Source organism: Cetorhinus maximus, chromosome 9 (genome assembly GCF_964194155.1).
Source record: "Cetorhinus maximus chromosome 9, sCetMax3.hap1.1, whole genome shotgun sequence".
NCBI lineage: Eukaryota > Metazoa > Chordata > Chondrichthyes > Lamniformes > Cetorhinidae > Cetorhinus > Cetorhinus maximus.
In genome coordinates this window covers 90,708,850-90,728,254 of record NC_135887.1, presented here as the reverse complement: position 1 = coordinate 90,728,254, position 19,405 = coordinate 90,708,850, and positions in this window count along the sequence as shown.

Below are 19,405 nucleotides of genomic sequence, written 5' to 3'. Positions count from 1 at the left end.
CCCTCATGATTCCCATAGTCCTCCAGGATGTTTAGTTCGAAAGATTCATAACCCTTTGAGTTCAAAAAATTCTTCTCACCCCAGTCCAAATTGACAATCCTTTATTCTGACCCTGTAAGCCTTAGTTATAGGCTCCCCAGGTAGGGAAAATATCCTCCCAGAATCTACCATGTCAAGCCTCTTAAGAATTTTATCTTATTCAGTAAGCCTGCCATTCTTTGTCTCCTCAATTTCTGCACATAGGACGATTCTCTGATCACAGGAAGCTATCTAGGGAACTTCTTTTGCCCTCTCTAAGACAACTTTTCCAACCTAACCTTGTAACTAAATTCCCTCATCCCTGTTTAAACCTCTGCACGCTCTAAGAACCTCAATTCCTTCCAAATGTGTGATGACGAGAACTGGATAGTCTAACCAGAGCTTTATAAATTTCAGCATAACTTCCAATTCTTGAAGACCAAAACAATCTCATCCACTGGGGAAGCAATTGGTCTATGCCAGCAGTTCAAAAGGGGCTTGTAACAAATGGGCAGGCTATTATATACACTGTGCCACTTCTTATTTTTCATTGACTTGGAAAATATTACCAGAACTTTTCATTTCAAAGTGAGTGAAATTGACAGTGAGTCTAGGAAACAAGTCTCCAAAAAGAGTTTTAAGTATTATTCTCTAAACATAAGTGCAAAGAAGATTGGGAATGGTGAAAAATTCACTATCTCACTGCTAGAGTAGGCCAATTTCACCCCTACTTTCTATACAGCCACCTCTTTAAAAGCACTAGGATATAGGCGATCAAGTCCAGGGTATTTGTTGGCTTGAAGTTCCTTTCGTCAACTTTAGATATGCAGGACTGAGTTACTCCTGTATGTGTACCGTTTATTACCTTGTCATCTTCATTATATCATAAGCTGAGAAAGTGTCAGTTTTGTAGAAGCCGATAAAAATAAACTTAAACTAATTCAGTTCACAGGGAACTGTTTGGGCATTTAGGTAACAATGCAATTAATAAATTTGAAGTTTGACTGTGAGGTTTTAATCACAGATTAACAAAGGGCACATCCTAGTTTTAATTGTCCAACCAGTTGTTCAAATTGATTTTTTATTACAGTGCAAATGTTAGCAATATTGGTAGCTTTGCAAACATTGGAAGTATACAACTCTGTACAGAAAATGTGAAATCTAAATCCTTATTGATACTCTGCACCCTAGATGGAATTATTGAATATTCGCATATTTGGAGTTCATCATTTTGTTGTAGAACTGAACTTTATTTTGCTGTCTCTCACTCTTAAGAGTAAACAGTAAACACAGCTACATCGGATTTAATTTCCTTTCCTAGTCTAAAATAAAACAACCTGTTATGACATTCAAAAATAAACTGTTCTTTTAAACAGGCTAACTTTGGCATTAAAATAGTACAGAAACTAACTTTATGAGAAGGCATCCCTCAATAGCTACCAAAAGAAATTAAAAGTAAAGAAATTGCTCTGGCCATTGCTTGAGAATTTAGTTCAATGGTAAGTGTTTTGATTTTGAGCTAGAAAATGAAGAGTTTGCACCCCATGCTAGTACTTCACCATAAAATCTGGGCTTGGATTTAGGGCAGAATATTCTCTGCCTGTTGGCGTCAGGTATGTTTGGTGGTGTGAGCGGACAATATGGTGAGAAGGCCAAAAATTGGTTTCATGATATTGTGAAACCAGTTTGCGATCATTCGCTCAGCCTGTCGATTTTCAGGCCATGTTTCCCACTACCAGATGTCGGGAACCTTGTTATAATACATCTGCATATCATAAGGCCAGCCCATCAGAGTCAACCCCACCCCCCCTGCTGGATTGTCCACCAAGTCAGCATGATTGCACGCCAATTCGTTTCACAACAGCATATATAAGGCATGCACTTGGCAGGCTGCACTTTGAGGGGAACTCGAAGGTGAGTGCAGAGTAACCTTGCGCAGCATTTGCGAGCGTCGCCTGTTGGTCTTCAGGTTGAGGTGACTTGATGGGGGAAGAGGGGGGACCGCAAGGGCTGCCCTGCGGTTGAAGGTAGTGCGCAACCAAGTGCGGGGTGTAGGGAGAGAAGCAGCCCCGCATTAGGGAAACCTTGTATAAAGTGACTATCCCACTGCAGCTGAGACAGTTCAGATGCAGCCATATTGACACGCGTGGAGTCGGCCCTCTAGCTTATCTGTCTTTTCAAGCGATGCAGAGGCAGGAAAGTGCCACCTAATGCTCCAAAGCTTTTCACCCCTCAGGCACTGCAAACAAATGAGCTTTTTAGTTTTAGTGGACTGTAGGACAGTTGGACGACTGGGCATGTTGTACAATCTCCTTGCTAAAGCTGGCCATGGAGCAGTCACTGGTGGAGACACTCACAGACCCTTGCAAAGTCATCATCCTGGTTTGGACCATTCTCCGTCATGGTTCAAGCTAACAGTGCAGCCTTGCAGTGCGGGTTAGGAGAATGCCTGCGCCTGAGCTGAGAGCACAGCATGCAGTCCTGTGGACAAAGCGGCAGCCAATCAGTCAGGTGGAGTGGGGCGGAGGTGGGTGGGGTTTCGGGCAGCCATGCAGCGCACTAATCTCTGGCCATCCAAGTGGTGGCCCACACTCTCCGGGATGCATTAAGGGGCCTTCTGACTTAACCAAGAGAGGTTCTTAGAACACCCAGGATAACCCATGTGTCTCTCTCTTTCACACTGCAGGAGGAGTACATCAGGAGCATGGAGCCTGGTGAACTAGCTGTATGCATCACGGCGTACAGAGAGTAAAGACAACAGAGAAGAGAGCGACTGAGGTGCCTGGCTGTCCAGACGGAGGAGCAGCACCCTCAGGAAGAAGGGGTGGCTGGGGCTCCCACACACGCTGCTAAAGACCCACAGTGAGCCATCACTGGTTGGTGCCTAGCGACACCCAGGGTCTATAGACGCCGCCTTTCATTCCTGCAGATGAATGAGAACCAGTATCACTGAAGGCTGTGCATGTCTAAGTAAGTGGTCGGTCACATCAGCCAGTTACTGCAGGATTTGGCGCCACGTGGACATGGAGGGCATCCACTGCCAGTGGCCGTGCAAGTGACAGCAACGCACAATTTTTACACCAGTGGCTCCTTTCAGGGCTCCACAGGTGTCCTCTGTGGAATATCACAAGCCTCCACCCACAAATGCATCCATGAGATCACAGATGCCATCATTGTGAGGGCACACAACTTTGTGTATCTTGCCCGGGAGCAGGAGAGCCAGGATCTCGAGTTTCCCACGGGTGCAGGGTGTCATCGACTGCATGCATGTGGCGCTCAGGTCTCCATCGCAACAAGTGGTCAACTATGTCAACCGCAAGGGCTTCCATTCATTGAATGTGCAGCTTATATATGACCACCACAAACACATCCTGAAGGTGTGTGCACGGTTTCCAGGGAATGTCCACGACTCCTACATTCTCAGTCAGTCACAGATCCCTGATGTCTTCCTGGGTCCACAGAAAATGCAGGGATGGCTCCTCGGGGACAAGGGCTACCCAGAGGACATGGCTGATGACACCTGTACGGCAGCCTCAGACTGCAGCAGAGCAAAGGTATGACGAGGCTCATGCTGCACCTCGCAACTTGGTGCAGCAAACCATTGGGATTTTGAAGATGAGCTTCCGGTGCCTAGACCAGTCGGATAGAGCCCTGCAATATAGTCCACAGAGTGTGTCATGCACCGTTATCACTTTCTGCATCCTTTATGGCCTGATGCTGCAACAGGAAGAGGAACTGGCTGAGGAGGAGATGGAAGAGCTCGTGGTCTCCTCCGATGAGGAGGACGTCGACGCTGATGAGGGTGAGGAGGTCATCGAAGGCGGCCATGACAGCGATGAGGCCCCTGCATTGACCAGACAAGGCAGGCGTGCTGGGGAGGCCCTCATAGCTGCTAGATTTGTGAAGGATGATGACGACATGCAGTGAGGAGACACCATAGATTCTCACATTGCCCATATGAATGTTTAACTCTATTCTGGCTTATACCAGCGCACATACATGGAGACGCAGTGGAGGCCCTAACAGTCGCTCGATTGTAGAAGGATGATGACGATATGCAGTGAGAACACTCCATAAATCTTCACATAACCTCTGAGAATGCCTGGCTCCTGTCTGGCCGAGGGCAGCTCACTTGCGCTCTGTGATCAGTGTCATATCATAGAGACGCAGCTGTGAAACTTTAAAAGCACCTGATCCTTTGTCCGCCTTCAGCACCTGATCCCTTCAGGAGCACAGGGTCACTGGTCACAGACGCTGAAGAGAGGGGGTCCAGCCCCACCTTAAAGGTGCTGAGAGCACAGAGGGAATGAGAGAACTCTGGCGCCTGCCCACGACATTCTGGCAGCAATGACCAGCACCGTTGAGGTACAGGCATCAGTAATGTGTCCAGGGAGTGTGAGGCCAAACCATCACTGTGGTCTGAAGGCTGCACAGAGAACAGGGAAGAGGCCCTGGACTGAGACACCTGCCTTTATCTTGTGCAGAAAGGTTTCTCATCTGAGTGACAAGAACACTGCTCATCAGAACAAGGAGCCATAGGCAGGGAGACATTCTTGGGAGTTTATTGACAATAGTGAACATTATGTACAAGTGATTAACACCTGTGCACAGGCTCTGCAACTAATTCTCCTTAACTTTCCTTACCACGCCGCTACATCTTGGTTCTCCCTGGACATCCACAGTGGAGGTGGAGACAGCTTGCTGGCTGCCCTGTCTATGATGACCTTGATGGGCATCCTCTGGAGCGCCGAGACCTGGAGGGCCCCAGCCTGCTTTCAGGGTCCCGCTGTGTGACAGTGGCACCCTCCTTGGCTTGTGGAGCTGGAGCTGCTGAGGTCACAGGAAGAGGGGATTCAGATGGGTCAGACACTCCTGGAGTCACCTGGGTGGATGCCCCGGGGGTGAGCACCTGTTGATCCTGTGGAGGCCCAAGGCTGACTCCTTGAAGAGGAGGGGAAGCTGGAGTGAGATCAAGTTGCCCCACACCCCTCTTGCATGCACACTGGAGGCAACTATGGCGTTAGCGATGGAGTTCAGTATGCGCAGCTGTGCAGGAGTCATGTCCTGGACCAAAGGCTCCATGGCGGCTGCCATCCAACCAGTATTGACCTCGGTGTGTTGGCATGCTGGCGCTATCACCTCAGCCTGAAGGTAGACGGACTCCTCCAACTTGCCTTGCAATCTGAGGGGTGCAGCAGACATCCCTTCCTGATGTTTCCGAGCTTGTCTTTGCAGCTCCAGCAACTGAAGTATGACTGATTTTCAGAGGGTCCTCACCTGATTCAGACTTAGCAGATTTCTGGCCTCCAGCAGTCCTCCAAGTGCCGGAGACCTGGGAAGTCACTGCCACCGCCTGCTGTGGATCAGAATATGTGATGTGCTCATCAGATTGTGATCCCGAGGCTACTTTAAAGCTTGATTCTACCTAGGTGTGTGTTTCTGCGCTGGTGGAGGGTGTGGATGAGTGCTATGAGGAGACTTCAAGGAGGGCGCCTTCAAATTCCTCTTCAGGGGTTTCTTCAGGGCTTGTTTGGAGGCCCTGGGTTGTGGAATCCGTCAGTTGTTTCCCATATGTGCCTGCGAAAGCAAGGGGAGATAATTAGTGTATGGCAGTGGCCTGTGAAACAGGACACATCACTCACAGCATGGTTGTCTGATGGATGTTGCACTTCTGGATCCTCACTTGGTCACCGTCAGCATAGGAACAGTTCAGTTCGTTGCCGGCCAGCTGGATGGCTCTGTTTTCAAAGTCTGTGAGGACCTTGATTTCAGGCATTCCTCCACCCATCTGCAACCTCTCCCTCTTGTTGTGTGCCAGCTTGTCCTCCATGAATAGAGGTGGACAGTGTAAACAGGATGCCTGCCAGGCCAGATGATAAGTATGCCTGGCATGTGTGGGTGGTGAGTTGTCCCATGGGCTGGATGAGGCCAATGAAGGTGCATGTGAGAGAATGAATGGTGATGTCCGTTGAACTGGCAGTGAGTGAGGGCCCTGTGGATGTGTGATAAGTTTGTGAGTGTGAGTTGAGAATCATGAGAAGAGTGATTTACCCTGGTGGAACAAAAAAGATCATTCATCCTCTTGCGGCATTGGGTGGCTGTCCTCTTTTTCAGGGCCTTGGTGCTGCCCATCACTGCCACCACCTCCCAAGACAAACTGATGATGTTGCTGTCCATCCTGTGGCCAGAGCAGGGGTAGAGGCCTCCACTGCGTCCAAAAGCACTTGGGAGTTGCGCCATTGAACCTGAGGGCTGCAGTGTTTTTGCCCTTTTGGGGCTATGTCTTCCATGCAGCATTCCTGCGCTGGAAACACCGAGGTGTGCGAGCGGATGCACTTTAAATGCTGTGACCGATGTGATGAAGTGAGGAGGTGATGGTGTGGCGGGTGAATGAGAGCCCACCTGCCATCAAAACGGTATGTTTCCCAGGAGTGCATAAGTAATGCAGCAGGGTTGGGGCGATACAGCGTGAGAAGCCATCATTGCAGCCGGCAGGTAAAATGTTTTTCTCGTCCGCAACCACACTTCGTGCAAATTTGGGATGATTCCACCCTTAGGTTCAGTAAAGAAGGGGGCAGCTTTTGTGTTGGGCATAGAAGAGGCATAACAAAAACAGAATTACCTGGAAAAACTCAGCAGGTCTGGCAGCATCGTTGGAGAAGAAATCAGAAGAAATCAGTGAAATCTCCACCGATGCTGCCAGACCTGCTGAGTTTTTCCAGGTAATTCTGTTTTTGTTTTGGATTTCCAGCATTCGCAGTAGCTTTTAGCTTTTTGTTTTTATAGAAGAGGCATATATTGGCAGAGTGTAGACAATGCTTACCCAATGCAAGAGTTGGGAAGCCTTTAGAGCTTTCAAGTTCAGATTTCGAAAATATTTTCATAGGGAACTGTAGGCACCACTGCAGCTCGCTGGGCTGGGATCTTAGCCAGCTGCAGTACACAGGCGGCCAACAGGTAAGACCTGTTGTTGCAGAAAGGGAGGGAGAGAGAACAGGTCAGAAATTTGCCAATTAGCTTTTGTGCAGCCCAGGTTAAAAGATCGATATAATTACAAGTTATTGTTGTTTGTAATGACATTGCAAATGCACTCATGAAAATTTCATCTGATTGGTATTTCTAGTGAACTTGAAAACATGTTCATATATTTGACACAACTACGATAGAGTTAGTGCTCAGAAGAGATATTCATGTTCATATCTATCCCCCCACCCGCCCATGTAATCATATGAATTTGTGACTCATCATTTCAATCTGTTTGATCATTGATCTTACTCCTAATATTTTCCTCATTATTGACAGCTTTCCTGCTGCATGCTCAAGAGATGTGGATTTGTTGTATTGGTCATCTGTAAATTTGGTCTCCGATTTACTCCCCACATTGAAAGAACTCTGTAGAATTAGCTTGCGAAAGTGACCAAACTGCTGAACCTGTTGCTGTTATGCAACTATTATAGTGAAATGTCAAAATATTCTTTTCCCCTATGTATGTGTTTTCTTATGTTTAATTTTGAAAGGTCAGACTCCCTATTTCCTAAGGTATATTCTCTCCACTGTTCAGTCTGTCTGTATCGAACATACACCTAATAGTGTTGCAAGTCAGGGAATGTGAGAAAAAACCAGCACAATTTTCTCACTTTAATTTTCTATTGTTTTTCCTCTCAGGGTGTTTTTGGCTTCTGTTCAGCAACTCTTTATGACAATATGATTGAGATTCCAAACTCAGAATGTGCACAAGCATGAATCTGTGTTCCACCACTCTTGGTTCAAGGCTGCAACCCTACTTATGTTTTCATTAAAATATAAGGGCATAGATTCCTCTGATAACACATCAGAAACAAGTGCATTATAACTTCCTTGTGTACAGATTTTAGCAAGTCAAAGTAACACACAGAGGAATTTCATGTGATGTATTAGTTAGTGCAGTACTAAAGGAAATTAAACTCCCCGTAGTTTTATATTCAATGCCTCCTCATTTTGTTTCTTAAAGAGCAACAAGTCTTGTTCTCATCACCACAGAAATACTTAGGGAGTGACTAAGGCAAATTCACCCCATCAAAATAAATTATAAGTTCAATTTACAGAAATGCACAATTATTACCCAGCAACACTACTTTACCTAGAGAATTCTAGTATTACAGAGTTGCCACAATATCTAGAGTGGCTCATCTAACCCACTCAAAATAGAACACTGGTAGAAAGTACTTCGAATTTGCATTACTAAAAAGCATGTGGTGGACCCTGTTGCTGGGATACACATTTGAAATTTGAACAGCTGGCTTCAGCATCATACCAGGGCAGTGTTTATACTGTGTACCTCACAGCTAAAACTACAATCAGAAACAAGGCAGAGATTTGATGATAATTCCTTCTGCCATTCTGTTGGTTTTTATTTTGAATGTTTAATGGTTGTTGATGTCATGAAGGAGTGATTCAGTTTGACATTGCTGAATTCAACAAGGTACAGGGGAGGGGTGCAAAAGGAATAGTATCATCAAAAGGAATTCTCCATAATAGTGATTTTTTTTTGAGAAGCGTTATAGCTTTCCCAAATGACTCAGCAAGTTTGTCTACAAATAATTGAGCCATACATAGGATGACATTTCGAGGTTTGATCATTGGTCTGCGATGAATCAGTGAATCTCAACACTTGTTACAATCAGTTGAGGAGGGGGTGAATGCCTCCCCTCTTTTCTCTCTCCTTGTTTGACTGGAACAGGATTTTTTTTAAATTAAGGATAAAGTTGCCGTAAGAGTTCAACTGTTTGTGTCTTTTATGGTCATACCACATAATCAGACAGGTTTTCTTGAATTTTTAAAAATAAAGAAAGGATAGTTTTTATTGTACTTAACCCAGTCGAAGTGAAGTAATAAAAAAAACACTCTAACATTCTCACACACACTCACACTCATCACAGAGTTGGGGTGGGTAGATTAAATAATTTAGAGTCTAGTAAAATTAAAGGGGTACACAGCTCTTGAAGGTTGGTAACTTAGTTCGCTTCAGGCTACACTCGGTGGCCCTGCTGCTTTTGGCAGCAAGGCAATTTAAAGCTGTAGACAGATGATTTATCTGTTCTTCTGCAGACAGTAGCCCTGGATTGAGTTATTTTTAAAACCTCTGTCTGCGGCAACCGGCTAGTCAATCAGCAGACAGGGTTCAAAACTTGCAGGTCGGATGGAGAGAAAGTGGAGGGGGAAGCGGGAGGAACCCACTCAGTGTCTTGTTCCTTCACCAGGTCATGCTTGTCCAGTTCCACAGGGTTGCCTGGTCACTTGACCTTCTCTTTCCAACTTCCCAGTGACCCAAATGTGGTCATGGCTAGAATATTTCCAATTACAACTTGAGTAGATCATGCCTGGGGATTCCTCTCTCAACCAGAGTCCTATTGTTCAAGTGATTATATCTAATAGTTTGTTTCCACCCAGTTTATTAGATATTACATTAATGGGGTAGGAGATGGTCCCCCTCAATCATCATTTTTCAAGGCAATTCTTCCTGGTGCAGCTTTGCAGACAGGTTATCTCTATTTCAGTGGTTTTTGGAATGGAGAAAGTACAGTCATGTAAATATGCAGCCATATTTGACTGTGAGCCCATGTCACTGGAATGTGGCTTTAGTATTCTTTTAAAAAAAAACAACTGGGGTTTCCAACCAATAAATTCAGAAATCATTTTTTGATATAAAGCATGTTTTCACAACACATTGGATTTTGCAACTAGCCTCAATAGCTCTGAGTTAGGGAGGCCAAATTAGGCAAGGTTTCTGATGATCAAGGAATCCCAGCTGGAAATTTAAAATATTTGATGTTGGGTAAGGAAAGGATTGTTCCCAGCTGTGAGGACCTCCATGGTCGAATAGCAGACTGACCCATAAAGACACATTTTTAAAAATTGCACTTCTACCAGTTAGATCCTCCCAGCAGGCACACACTTGGGAAAACTTCAGATGCGCTACTAAAATGCAATCTCAGTAAATGAGGCTCTCTGCTCGGAATGTGCATTCATAAACAGAGCCCTTCACAAGCATCAAGGCTCCTTCACTAATAGCAGGCACAATGCAATAGAGGGTAAGCCTGCTGTACCAGCAGATTATAATTCACCAGGAGCTAACGGGTTTGAGGGAGTGGAGAATAAAATAAAGAGAAAAAAGTGGTAATATTGGCAAGATTTCTGCTTTAAGTTTAACAAAGTAGTCTGAATAGATAGTGTGCACTTAGGAGTTGATTAATGGCCCTGTTTTCACTTTTATGAGGAACTGTTAGATCTCCACTGTTAAGTGTAATACCCAATTCTTAACCAGCTAATAATAGAGACAAAGGAAATGTCACAATTATAAATTCTTTAATATGACCTAAACAATCCAATTATTATAAATCTGTAAGTAGATTTGCTCTTGTACTACCCACACACCCGCAAGTGCTTCAAATAAACCTATGAAATTCATGGAAAATCATTTAGATTCTCTAAAAGAATGTATTGTAGCTTTTGATTGAAATATATATTAAAAGCATGTAGAAATTACTGAGCCCATTAAAATGTATAATGACAAACGTTTTACCATCTACGAATATCTTCGACCCAAAGTGACAATTTAAATGGAACATACAAGCAAAACATAAGTGTTACACTGCACCACGTAAACTGAAAAATCTGCGAGTAAGTTGTTAAATAGTCGGATAATTATTCTACCAATCACATCATTGGACCAATTGCTGAATGTTCCACTGTTGACAATGCTACGTGCCAGGATTCAGCAAAGTTTCCCTTTTATCATATACGTTCTCTCCCCATTTGAAAGCAGATGTTATTTTTCCTGTTTTCATTCCCCTTGTTCCACACCATTGCCCTGAAGGAAAGGGGTGGAGGCTGATGTGCTCCCATCATCTGCTGCTGCTTGAGATCTAGCTGTGCAGGAGGAGTTTGGGCTCTCCCGTAGAGCCTGGTTAAGTGTGAGCAGGTCAGCTAAATTATTCCAAATTACTTATCATCCAGCACTTGAGGCTTGTAAGTGGGAGTAAAGAGGATTTTTATCAGGAAGTTTTGTCAGGCCAAATAACTCGGCGGACCCATTTGAAATTCCTGCCTTCTATTTGGTACCACCGAATGGCATGCCAGGATCTATGGAATTTGCATTACCACAGGCCTGGGGGCTGAGAGCTGCATGGAATGCTCTGTTGCCAGGAAACAGTTTGAATGTTTGAGCGGCTGACTTCAACCTTATGGGAGCAGCGTTTGCGCTGCATATGAGTAAACAGATTGAAGGCCCTCGTGTCCATGCCTGCCTGGTCCTCCACCTCTTCTATGCTTGTACTTACCTTCCTCCTTGGGTATGAATCATTATGTGGATGGAAAAGGATGATTATGAATTTAGGAGCTCAGCATCTTCTGGAAATATTATTTTAAAGGCTGCTGCACAGAAGACATAGGCATCAATCTGCAGTGTTACTTGCAAAATATAAAACAATAGATAAGTAGGTTAATCACTCCACCAAAATAACAGACATAGGAATGTCAAATGAATAAGTATGTTATATATCGTTACATATTGTTATATGCCTGGTATTGTGTTGCATTATGATCATGCATGTACATTATTAGCCCGTAAACATCGAAAAAAACCAGGCTTGAATGCCTGGTGGAGGAAGATGGCAGTGACACTGAATGCCACAGCTATCAGCCCCAGAACCGCAGGTCAGCACTGGAAGAAATTCAGGGACCTAACAGGGAAGGCAAGGTAACAGACTAGCCACTTTCAATGTATAAAATCCTCAGACAGTACAGCACAGAAGAATGCCATTTGGCCCTTGAGTCTATGCTGGCTCTTTCAAAGGGCAATCCAGTCAATTCCACTCTCCGGTACTTTCCCTATATCCCTGCAACTTTTTTCTTCCTCAAGGACCTATGCAACTTGTCACGATGATGGGAAATTGTGACTGAGTGAGCTCTACCTATAACTTCAACAGCTAACCAAAAACATATTGAACTGTCTAAAGAGAACCAGTTTTTTAAGAACTTACAAGAAAAGGTACTGACCAAAGATGTCTGGTATTGTAAGTTGACCACTTTTCTGGAAAGTCCCTTTTTGGACTGCAGACCTTCCCTGACACCTCGGAATTTTACACCTCGGCGGGCGGGCGGGCGGGCGCGTGCCCAACCCACTCGAAAATAAAATGATGTTTTATCCACGGATGGAATGAGGTTTCCTAAAGCAAATAAAAATAAAATAAACACTTTAAAATTTAATTAATAACATGTCCCTGCTCATGTGACAGAGTCACATGAGGGGACATGTTTTATAATATTTTTCATTTCTTCATTTTTTTAAAAGCTCTTCATCTCCCAGAGGCAGCTCTGTGCCTCAGGGAGATTTTCAAGCATGCACTCATGTGCATGCACAAAGTTCACGCTTGCCCTGCTCGCCCTCATCCCCCTGCCCGCACAGGCAGCACTGAGCGCTGCTGCTCGCGTTTCATGCTGGGTGGGCCTTAATTGGTCCGCCAGCGTGAAATCGCCTTCCGGCCTGGATCGCGGGTGACAGTCGGCTTCCCAGCCGCCCCCGTCCAACCCCGCCCGACAAAGGCTAAATTCTGCCCAAAGTGCTGAATTCTAATCAACTGTAAAGTCAATGGGAAAGTGCTAACCAGCCAGATACACAAAACAGACATTCAAACCACACCCCCCTCACCCCCACCACCCCACCCCTCACCCCCGCCACCATGGAGGATGAAATAACCCTAACTTCTGTTGGAGTCTACTATCTTGAAATGTGTCAAAAATTTCTGTGACGAAAGATCAAAAATTTGATTACTTGTTCTACAACAATGACTGCGAGACATGTTAATCAAAATCCTTTCTTGGAATATAACAACTGAAGATTTTTAAAGGTCTAGTTTTGCCAAACCAGAAACAGAGAGAATTCATCAAAATCATTTGGAAAAATTGCTGAAAGAAGTAGGAAGGAGTCTCTCTCTCTCTCTCCCTGTCTGCCTGTCTCTCTCTCTCTCTGAAGCTAAGAAAAGCATTATGTCTTAACAGTCTAAAAATCATTCACTGGGATACTGTATTTCCATCAGAAAGAACCTCAAGAGAAACCCATTAATTTCTGGAAGATGGATTACAGAATTAAAAGGAAGGAAATTGTTTCCAGCAAAGTGCAGTTATCGGAACTTCAATTCAACTGCAGGATTTTAAAGGAAACCAGCTAACTTCAAACATACAAACATATGAAATAGGAGCAGAAGTAGGCCATTAGGACCCTTGAGCCTGCTCTGCCATTCATTAAGATCATGTTTCTAATTCCACATTCCCATCTACCCATGATAACCTTTGATTCCCTTTCCTAACAAGAATCAATTTACCTCCGCCTTAAAAATATTCAGTGTCCGCACCTCCACTGCCTTCTAAAGCAGAGAATTCCAAAGTTGCACAACCCTTTGAGAGAAAAAAATTCTCCTAAAAAGTCAGCCCCTAATTTTAAAACCATGGCCCATAGTTCTGGACCCATCCACAAGAGGAAACATCTTTTCCACGTCCACTTTGTCAAAACCATTCAGGAACTTATATGCTTCAATCAAGTCACCCCTCACTCATCAAAGCTCCAGTGGAAACAAGCCCAGTCTGTCTAGTCTTTCCTCATGCGGAAACCCGTTCATTCCAGGTGTCAATCTAATAAACCTCTTCTGAACCACCTCCAATGTATTTACATCCTTCCTTAAATAACGAGACCAAAACTGCACACAAGGTTTGAGGTGTGGGCTGGGGTTTCCCATGCCCGCAGGCGTCAGGCATGTTCAGTCGCATGAACGACCATGTTTCCCGCCATCAGACGTCGGGAGCCTCATTATAATACATCTGCATATCGTTATTAGGGCTGCCCAATTGAATAGTTCCCCATTCCCCAACCCCGCTGGATCATCCATCCACATCGGCGGGAAAATATGCCAATGTGTTTCACAGCATATAAAAGGCATCCATTTGGCGGGCTGCATTTGAGGTGAACTCAGAGGTGAGTACACAGCAATGATGTACAGCACTTGCCACGGTCGCCTGTTGAATTCAAGCTTGAGGCACATTGTGGGGTGGGGCATCAAGGGCTGCCTTGCGGTTCAGGTGACTTGGGCAGGGAGGATGGGCTGTCTTGTGGTTGAATGTAGAGCATAAGCATTCAGGATGGGGGGTAGGGCAGCGAGGGAAGTGGCCACGCATTAGGCAAAGCTTGTATAAAGTGACCATTCCTCTGCAACTGAGATAGCCATTGATATGATTGGAGTCGGGCTTCTAACTTATCTACCCACTCAAGCAACGCAGAGACATCAAAATGCCACCAAGTGCTCCAGAGCTTTTCACCCCTCAAGTATAGACTGCAAAGTAATGAGCATTTTAGTGGACTCCAGAACAGTTGGGTGACTGGGGAAGTTGTACAATCTCCTTGCCAAAACTAGCCATAGAGCAGTTACTGGTGGAGGCATTCACAGCCCCTTGCAATGTCAGCATCCAGGTTTGGACCAGTCTCCCCGATGGCTCAAGCTAACAGTGCAGCCTTGCAGCATGGGTTCGGAGAATGCCTGCACCTGAGCTGAAAGCACAGCATACAGCCCAGTGGGCAATGCTCCCGCCTACTGGTTGGGTGGAGTGAGGCGTGTTATGACACGGCCAAGGGTAAATGCTGAGTTGTCCAAATCCCAGAGAGAAACTTCAGTCAACTGCTACAACTATTTTTGCAATTTATATGTTTCAACATGTGGGCTTTGAATTCAGTAGTAATAATACTATTAAGCCATATAAGTTTTTACAAAACTAGATCAAACATTTATTACTGTTTTCATAACATCTAAATCCCCTAATTAATCTGACTCCCAGTTACACTTCTGTTAAGGCAACAGTAAGGCACATAGATTTTAAAAGATCCAGGCAAAGAAACATGATACCTTGAACAATCCAATTCAAAGTGAGTTTTCTTAAGTTCAGTTCTTTGTATACAGCAGCTTGAGGCATAAACGCTGAAGGTTTTTCACACTTGTTAGATCTTAAAATGCCTGTCTTTAAACACAGCCTTCTCTCCTTTATACATGTTTCCCCCTTTGAATGCAAATTCCCACTGTTTCACCATGTCTTTGGACTTTACCTCCCTGATCATAAAAAAGTTTCACAGTACCAATTTTACCAGTAATCTTTGGGTAAAATAAACACACTGTTTCTTAACTTCTGCTGGTTAAGTGTAATATTTTACTCCATCTTTTGAGTTCAAGATAGTCTAGTTTATTTAAAAATGTAAATGTCCTTTTACACCTTAAATTCTAAACTTCACCCATGTTTACCTACTTAACATTTCAAATGTAGCTTTTCTTCTAATACATCAAAGCCTTCAGACCAGCTGCCTTTAATCCAATTAAGTCTCTTTCACGCACACAGACACACAAACAGACACATATTGACATAGATACCGCTATTTTACAATAAATTCCAAAAACATTATTATATCTTCCTGACAGGCGGAAGCGGATGAGGTCTTGGGCAGCTATGCAGCGTACTGATCTCTGGCCATCCAAGTGGTAGCCAGCACTCACATGATGTATTAATGGACCTTCAGACTTAACCAGGATGGGGTTCTTATTACACCCATGCTGTCTCTCTCTTTCATCCTGCAGGAGGAATACATCAGGAGCATGGAGCCTGGCAAACTAGCTGTTTGCCTTGTGGCTTACAGAGAGCAAAAATAGCAGACTAGAGAGCGACTGAGGGGCCTGGATGCATGTAGGGAAGAGCAGCACCCTCAGGAAGAAGGGGCGACAGTGGCTCCCACACATGCCACCGAAGAGCCACAGCGAGCATTGCTGCTCGGTGCCTAGCGACAGCCAGGGTCTATAGACACCGTCTTTCATTCTTGCAGATGACCGAGAACCAGTGTCACCGAAGATTGTGCATGTCTTGGGAACTTGTTGGTCACATCTGCCAGTTACTGCAGGGTTTGGTGCCACGGGGACATGGAGGGCATCCACTGCCAGTGGTCATGAAAGTGACTGCGGCACTCAATTTCTATGGCAGTGGCTCCTTTCAGGGCTCCACAGGCAACCCCTGTGGGATATCACAGGCCTGCATCCACAAATGCATCCACGAGGTTACGGATGCCATATTCATGAGGGCACACACCTTTCTGCATTTCTCTTGGGACTAGGACAGCCAGGATGCAAGAGCGATTGAATTTGCCCAGATCTCGGGTTTCCCACAGGTGAAGAGTGCCATCGACTGCACTCACATGGCGCTGAGGTCTCCGTCAAAACACACGGTCAACTACATCTCAGAGGTGCAGCTGATGTGCGACCACCAGAAATGCATCCTGCAGGTGTGCGCAAGGTTTCCAGGGACTGTGCATGACTCCTACATTCTCAGTCATTCACAGATCTCTGATGTATTCCAGGGTCCGCAGAAGCTGCAAGGTTGGTTCCTCGGGGAAAGGGCTAACCACAGAGGATGTGGCTGATGACACCCATGAGGCAGAATCAGACTGCAGCATAACAAAGGCACATTGAGGCACATGTTGCACCTTGCAACTTGGTGGAGCAGACCATCGGGATGCTAAAGGTGAGGTTCTGGTGCCTGGACCGGTCTGATGGAGCCCTGGAATATAGTCCACAGAGGGCGTCACACATCGTCGTCGTCTGCTGCAGCCTTTACAACCTGGCACTGCAACAGGTAGAGGAGCTAGCTGAGGAGGAGCTGGAGAGCTTCTTGGATGAGGAAGAGGATGAGGAAGTTCTCGAAGGCGGCGATGATGAGGATGAGGCCCTTGCACTTGTTAGACAAGGCAGGCATGCTTGGGCGGCCCTCATAGCTGCTACATTTATGGAGGATAATGACGACATGCAGCGAGGAGATCCTCACATTGCAGCTGTGAATGTTTGACTCCAGCTTGGTTTATGGAAGTGCGCATGCCCTCTGATAATTATCTGTGATAATAACCCTGTCATGACCACACAGTGGAGGCCCTATTCGTCATTCGATTGCAGGAGAATGATGACAACATACTGTGAGGATGCTCCATAGATCTTCACATAGTCTCTGAGAATGTCTGACTGTTATGACGTGGCAGATGATGAGTGGCAGGCGGACCAAATCCACGAGGGAAACTTGATCCTGCTATCACACCGGTTTTGTAATTTGTATTTATTTTGCAAAGCATGCACTGAATTCAGAAGTAATAAGTCCATCAATACTTTTAGTGATTTTTTAAAAAAGTTAAATTAAAATATTTATTAACCAAGCAAAAGATTTCAAGCACATACATAAGGCCAGAAATTCCTAATTATCCTGACTCCCAGTTACACCCTCTTAAAGGCAAAGGTTGAAAAGTAGGTTTTAGATTTTAAACAGACCCAGCAAATTAACACAATATCCTGGACAGCAGAATCCAAATGACTTTTCTTCAGCTTCAGTTTTGGTAGACAGCAGAGTTATGCACAAATGCTGGAGGCTTCATTAAGGCTATTTCACACACTTCTGTTAAATTTCACAATGCCTTCTGACACATAGGGCAGAATTTTGCCCTTGGTGGGCAAGTGGGCCCCACTGGCTCGGCGGCAGGCGGGCAGCTGACCCCCGCCGCTGAAATGGGGCCCGCCGCCATTATGAGTGGGCGGGCCAATTAAGGCCCACCCAGCGGCCTGCCTGACAAGAAGTGCCATGCACTTCCTGTGCCGGGTGGGGGGGGAGGGAATCCCTAACTGTCAAAGTGCGCTCTTTCACGCATGGGCGCAAAAGACCGCACTGCTCCCTGAGGCAAAGTGCTGTCTCATGGAGTTTACTGGCAAGTAAGAAAAGTCAAAAAATAGAGAAATATTAAAATTATTAACATGTCCCCCTCATGTGACAATGTCACATGAGATGGGACATATTAATAAGAAACACATAAAGTTTATTAATTTTTTTAAAACACGGACATGAAACTTCATCCCGCCAGTGGATGAAGTTCCATGAATAATCTGGAGCCTGCTGGGGCTCCTGGCCTGCCCGCCAGCCTTAAGCTTGGACGGGCAGGGTCTTTAACAAGGTTAATTAGCCTGTCAATGGCCTTAATTGGCCATTGACAGGTTGGCGGGTGGACAGCTGATTTTGCTGTCTGCCCGCCTTCCTGAAGATTTAAATGGACCAGGATGACGTCGGGAGTTCCTCCCGATGTCATCCCGCATCATTTTCCCCTCGGCGAGCGGGCCCCGCCCCCAAATCGCCGAGGGGAAAATCCTGGCCAAAGCCTCAATCTCCTTTACAAATGTTTTTTTTCCTTTTAATATGTAAATTTTATTGTTTCATATACCTTTGAAACTGTATCTTCCTCATAATATAAAAACTTTCATGTTGCTTCTATTTATTGTCAGTAACCTATGGGAAAAATGAACACATTCTTTACCCTTGCTTATCTGGCTAATTGTAAACAAACTAAAACCCCTTTGAAATCATCTATCTAAAAATGCAAATTCCCTTCACACCTTACAGCCTGGGCATGGGTGTTAATCACTTGAACAAAATGTTCACTATTGCCAATAAGCTCCCAAGAAAATCTCCCTGCCTATGGTTCCTTGTCCTGATGAGCAGTGTTCTTGTCACTCAGATGTGAAACCTTTCTGCACAAGATAAAGGCAGGCGTCTCAGTCCAGGGCCTCTTCCCTGTGCTTTGTGCAGCCTTCAGACCAAAGTGATGGTCCAGCCTCACATTCCTTGGACACATTAATGACGCCTGCATCATCCATGTTTACTCATTGGCACACCAAGCAGCTAGCTTCTTTTGATGAGTCAAAACCTGCAGTCTATTTGATTCCAAATGTAATTAAATCACACACAGACAGACATAACTATACTTACCCCCATAAACCAACTTTACAATAAACTATAAAAATATGAAAACTATTATATTTTCATGACACTGACTCCATTCTGGCTAAGGGCAACTCGCTTGCGCTCTGTGGTCAGAGTCATATCATAGAGACACAGCCATGAAACTGTAGAAGCGTCTGACCCTTTGTCCACCTTCAGCACCTGAAGCCTTCAGGAGAACAATATCACTGGACAGAGATACTGAAGAGATGGGGGCCAGCCCCACCTTAAAGGTGCTGAGAGCACACAGGAATGATGCCTGCCCACGACATTCTGGCAGCAATGATGAACACCGTTGAGCTGCAGGCGTCATTAATGTGTCCAAGGAGTGTGAGGCCGGACCATCATATTGGTCTGAAGGCTGCACAAAGCACAGGGAAGAGGCCCTGGACTGAGACACCTGCCTTTATCTTGTGCAGAAAGGTTTCACATCTGAGTGACAAGAACACTGCTCATCAGAACAAGGAACCATAGGCAGGGAGACATTCTTGGGTGTTTATCGGCAATAGTGAACATT